The sequence below is a fragment of the Sceloporus undulatus genome, chromosome 3 (genome assembly GCF_019175285.1).
Source record: "Sceloporus undulatus isolate JIND9_A2432 ecotype Alabama chromosome 3, SceUnd_v1.1, whole genome shotgun sequence".
In the NCBI taxonomy this organism is placed as follows: Eukaryota; Metazoa; Chordata; class Lepidosauria; order Squamata; family Phrynosomatidae; genus Sceloporus; species Sceloporus undulatus.
In genome coordinates, this window is record NC_056524.1 from 262,772,174 (window position 1) to 262,777,443 (window position 5,270).

The 5,270-nt window shown below is 44.8% G+C and overlaps 1 long non-coding RNA gene across 3 annotated transcripts in view; it reads left to right on the forward strand.

Moving 5' to 3' along the window:
• LOC121926720 overlaps window positions 1-5,270 on the forward strand; it is a 201,375-nt gene that overhangs the window by 107,593 nt on the left and 88,512 nt on the right. The window contains exon 1 of one of the 3 annotated variants that reach the window (XR_006103061.1): window positions 1,376-1,453. The exons of the other annotated variants lie outside the window; for them this stretch is intronic. This is a non-coding gene — a long non-coding RNA (uncharacterized LOC121926720). Of the gene's footprint in view, window positions 1-1,375; window positions 1,454-5,270 lie in introns of those variants that run through there. 3 annotated transcript variants of the gene reach the window in all.

The following is a 5,270-nucleotide window of genomic DNA, read 5'->3' on the forward strand; positions in this document are numbered from 1 at the left end:
GGCGTGTTTGCGCGGCGTGCATTGCGTGTTGTGTTGCATTTCGTCACATAGCCACACAGTCTTTTTTCATACCCCCTCCTGGCTTGAATGCAGTATTATATATGGGCTTAAGTTGCATTCTTGTGTGTGTGTGGTGTGGTGTGTGTGTGTGGTGTGTGTGTGTGATAGATAGACAGGACAGACATAGAATGCAACGTCATATACATACATACGTGTGTGGTGTGTGTGTGTGTGTGTGTATTGCACTCAAGCCCGGAGGAGGTGGGGGGGGGGAGACTATATGCAATCGCTGTGACAAAGTGTCCACTGTACGTAATACACTCTGTGTGTGAGAGAGAGAGTGTGTGTGCGCGCCACACAACACACCAACACATTGCCCAGAAAAAAGAGATCTTTGGGATTTTGGACTGACTCAGACTGGAAGGGAAGACAGAAACGTCTAATAATATAATAAATAATAATAATAATAATGGTCCTCTTTAAAAGCAGGGTCCTTCCCCTTTCTAGGAGGCGGGGGGATCCAGACCGAAATCTTGATGAAGCCCTATTTTTCTTCTTTTCCTTCTCTTCTTTCCTTCTCTCCTTCTCGTCCTGTGGCTTCTTCCACCCCACGCCTCCCCCTTCCTTCCTTCCTTCCTTCCTTCGCGGCGCTTCCTTTTGTTGGCCCATACAAATGAGAACAAAATGGTTATTCAGGGAAACGCCTTTTTCGATTTTGTATTGTGCGCAGCCGGCACAAGCGCCCTCTTATTGTGTTTAAACAAAAAAGAACCATCTGTAGCAGAAACAATGGCATCAAATTATCTTTTGAATGCCCGCTGCAAAAATATAAAGCGCTCTTTATTATTGTTGTTGTTATTAGTATTAGTATTAGTGGATGGATTTGGAGGGGGAGAGAAAAGAGAGCGGCGGGGAGAGGGAGAGAGCAAAAGGAAGGAGAATTGACTTTGTTGTGTTGTGGGTGCATTCTTCTAACAGAGAGAGAGAGAGAGCAGCGAGGAAGGCATGCACAAATCAAGCCATTTGGATGTTTTAAGCCATACCATAAAACGATTTTCCCCTCTCTCTCTCTCTTTCTCCTTATTCTTTCTGTCTCTCTCTCTTCTCCCCCCCCCCCCAGACTTGTTCCAGGGGCTGCAGTGCCAAGGTAGGAGTAGGACATGAGGCCAACCAGGAAGAGAAGCAGGGCAGAGGGACCGAATCGGATTCAGTTCTGGATGGAAATGAAGATGGGAAGCAGGATGGAACAAAAGGAAAATGGAAAGAAGGAGGTGGGAGTTGTGGAAGGAGGGGAGGAAAGGAGGGAGGGAGGGAGGGATAGGCGCACCCCACCTCTCCGGGCTGCCTCTGCCCGGGGAAAGGGGCTCCGAGCCCCCCAGGCCAAAGGGACTGCGCCTGCCGCCTGCCAAGCCAACGACGCCCGAGCCAAGACAGACCCACCTGGCAGGAGCCTGTGAGTAAAACTTCACTCAACTTTTGACATGCACTCAGCCTGAGTCCCATCCATACACCCCATCCCTCCTCCTCTCTCCCCTCCCCCTCCCTTCCTTCCCTTCCCTCTTCCCTTCCCTTCCTTCCCTTCCCTTCCCTTCTTTCCTTCCTTCCTTCCTTCCTCCCTTCTTTCCTTTTTCCTACCTTCCTCTTCCTTCCTTCCTTCCCTTCCCTCCTTGCTTCCTTGCTTGCTTCCTTCTGCCTTGCTCCTTTCCTTCCCTCCCTCCCTCCTCCCTCCCTCCCTTCTCCCTTCCCTTCCTTCTCCCTTCCTTGCTTGCTTCCTTGCTCCTTCCTTCCTTCCCTCCCTCCCTTCTCCTTCCTTCCTTCCTTCCTTCCTTCCTTCCTTCCTTCCTTCCTTGAGGGTGCCTTTTAGGATTCTATGATTCTATGCGATAGATAGATGTGAATATTTTCCAGCCGTGGATAAAGAATCCGTGGATATGGAGGGCCGACTGCATTCAACTACTGCTATTAGTCAGTCGGTAGTACTCTAAAGCTGCCCTGCTCTTCCGCAGTGGCTCTCCTTCAGTCGCTTGGCAGAGTGGGCTGCCTCTGGATCAAAATTAAAAGACAGCAGTGTTTTGCGAAGGGCAGGCTGGCAAACAGGGACCACTGTCTCCTTTCTCCTTTTGTGACTCAAGGGGCTGGAAGAGAACAAACCTGCTGGATTGCATCCAAGATCGGGTTTCAACCTTTGTAAACCGGGTTTGGTGGATGTTCAAAGTGGTTTGTCTCTGGGTTCCAGTTCGGCTCCATCCGAGGCTGCATCGGGATCGGGTTGTTTGGAAGCGATGCAGAATAGGATGCCTCTGCCCCCCTGGAGGAAAAGAAAGAAAGTCAAAAGATATACCCGGGTTAAGTCTGGGGAAAGGGGATCTAAAGGGATCTTGTAGCACTTTTGAAAAGGGACCAGAATCTGGCTGCATCCGCACTACGGAAATAACCCGGGTTGGCACCCCTTTCACTGCCATGGCTTAAGGCTATGCGATTCTGAGATCTGCAATTTGTGGTGGCACCAGAGCTTTGCAATCCTCGGGATTCCATAGCCATGGCAGTTAAAGCGGTGTTAAGCGGGGTTATTTCCGCAGTGCGGATGCAGCCTTCAAGACGGCGAGCCACTCGATGCTGCTTCAGATTTAAATGATATTTGGCAAGGCGAAGTTTTTAAGGTTTAAGCAACAGTTTTCTCACTCGGCTTCGAACAGAAGTGACATCTGAGGTCCAAAAGATGCTGCAGAAATAATCCGGGTTGAGACCGCTTGAACTGCCCTGGCTCAGTGCTAGGGAATCCTGGAAACTGCACCAGAGCTCTCTGACAGAGAAGGCTAAATGTCTCACAATACTACAGTTTTCCCACTTACTAAGTTTTTATCGACTTATTAACTTACAAGGTCAGCATCCACACTGTAAAAATAATCCGGTTTCACCTGCCAGGGCTCCATGCTATGAAATTCTGGGAATTGTAGCTTGGAGCCACAACAAACTGCGCAGTTCCCAGAATTCCATAGCATGGAGCCCTGGCAGGTCAAACTGGATTCGATGCACCCAAGGTTCCTTGCTATGGAATTCTAGGATTCTTACTTTGCTGTGGCACCGGAGTTCCCTGACAGAGAAGGCTAAATACCTGTCACAAAATGACCATTCCCGAATTGCATTGCATTGAGCCCTGGCAGCTGAAGTGGTGTCAAACTGGATTATTTCCTCAGTGTGTGTTGGATCTAGATGCCTCCCAAAACTAGAAATCCCAGCAGTCTGCTAAATGCAGCCATGGAAGTTCAAGTGGTGTCAAACCGCATTATTTCTACCTGTAGATGCGCCCCGGATCCCAAGGCGGTTTAGGAAACAGAAGTACCCTAAAAACGCGTTGCCTAAAAACAGATCCAAAGTTGAAATTAAAAAAAAAACAAGGAACAACAGCAAAAATTTAAACCATTTCAAAATAGTACTTTCAAACCAAAAAATGAAAATAATACTCTCTGGGAACAAGAAGCAGATATTCTTTGCCCTCTCCAGCTTCGGAAATTGGGCTTCTGGAAATTTATCTCTTATGAAGGGCATAAGTAGTAGTAGTATTAATAATAATTTGGCTGCTGGTAATTTATCTGTTAAGAAGTGCAGGTATATTATTATTTGCAATAATAATAATAATAATAATAATAATAATAATAATAATTCGGCTGCTGATAATTTATCTGTTAGGAGGTGCAGGTACTATTTAGTAGTAGTATTGGTATAATTATTATTAATAATAATGTGGGTGCTGGAAATTTATCTGTTAGAAGGTGCAGGTATTAGTAGTAGTATTGGTAAAATTATTAATAATAATAATTTGGCTGCTGGTAATGTATCTGTTTGGAAGTGCAAGTATTATTATTATTATTATTATTATTATTATTATTATTATTAATTTGGCTGCTGATAATCTGTCTGTTAAGATGTGCAAGTATTAGTAGTAGTAGTAGTAGTAGTAGTAATAGCTGCTGGTAATTTATCTGTTAGGAAATGGAGGTATATTATTCGTACTAATACAGTAATAGTATTATTATTAATAATACTAATTTGGATGATGGTAATTTATCTGTTAGGAAGTGGAGGTAAATTATTAGTACTAACATTAATAATAATAATAATAATAATAATAATAATAATAATAATAATAATTTCGCTGCTGATAATTGTCTGTTAGGAAGTGGAGGTATATTATTAGTACTATTAATTATTAGTATTAGTATTAGTATTAATAATAATAATTTGGCTGCTGGTAATTTATCTATTAGGAAGAGCAGATATATTGTTGTTGTTGTTGTTGTTGTTGTTCTATCCTGCTTTTTCTCCATAACTGAGTCTCAGGTAAAAGGGGAAGCACTCCTGACTCTGTTCACAAAAACCCCAATAACACTAATAATAATGTCAAACCTGGGACATTGAAATCCCCGTTGCCGTTTGCTTCGGATTTAAGGCAGGCCAAATACACACAGAGCCGGTGGGTGAGGGAATCCGAAGTCACTTCTTCCAGCGCTTTAATGCGGTTTACATGCTCTTGTCTCCAGTGAATCCCCCCCATAAAGTGAGTCGTAGGATCTTAGGGTTGGAAGGGACCACCAAAGGCCACCCAGTCCAGCCCCCTCAAACACTGGTCCAAAGCACACTGCAGAGATAATCCGGTTTGAGACCGCTTTAACTGCCCTGGCTCAATGCTAGGCAATCCAGGGAATTGTAGCTCCAGAGCTCTCTGACAGAGAAGGCTCAATGTCTCACAAAATTATACTTCCCAGAATTCCCTAGCATTGAGCCAGGGCAATTAAAGCGGTCTGAAACTGGATTATTTCTGCAGTGTGTTTTGGACCTGAATCCCAGTTTGTTTTTTAGGGGGAGAGCCTTCGATCTGTTACGGAGGAGGCTGGGTCTGCTGGGAAGAGAACTAGAGGCAGGAAATTGTATAGAATTTATTTATATATAGACATTTTAAAGGGTTTTTTTTAAAAAAAGGTGGCAAGGTATAAACAAGCCGCTTCTAAAAGACCCCAATTTTGTTAGTTTAGCTTAGATTGTTTTAGTTTTGAATAAAGTATAAAGCGGATTTGAGAGGTGACCTAAGGACGCCTGCAAGCTTCAGCCTCTTGAGTTGCTGGGTTTCGACTCGGGCGACAGCTGGGGGCCTGCAGGGTCGCCAGGGAAAGCGGTTTCTCAGGACAGGGCTCTGAAAACCCTGTGTCTGTGTGTCTAGGTGTGTCTGTGTAGTTGTGTGGCCACCAGCAAGGGCCATTGCATAGGACAGG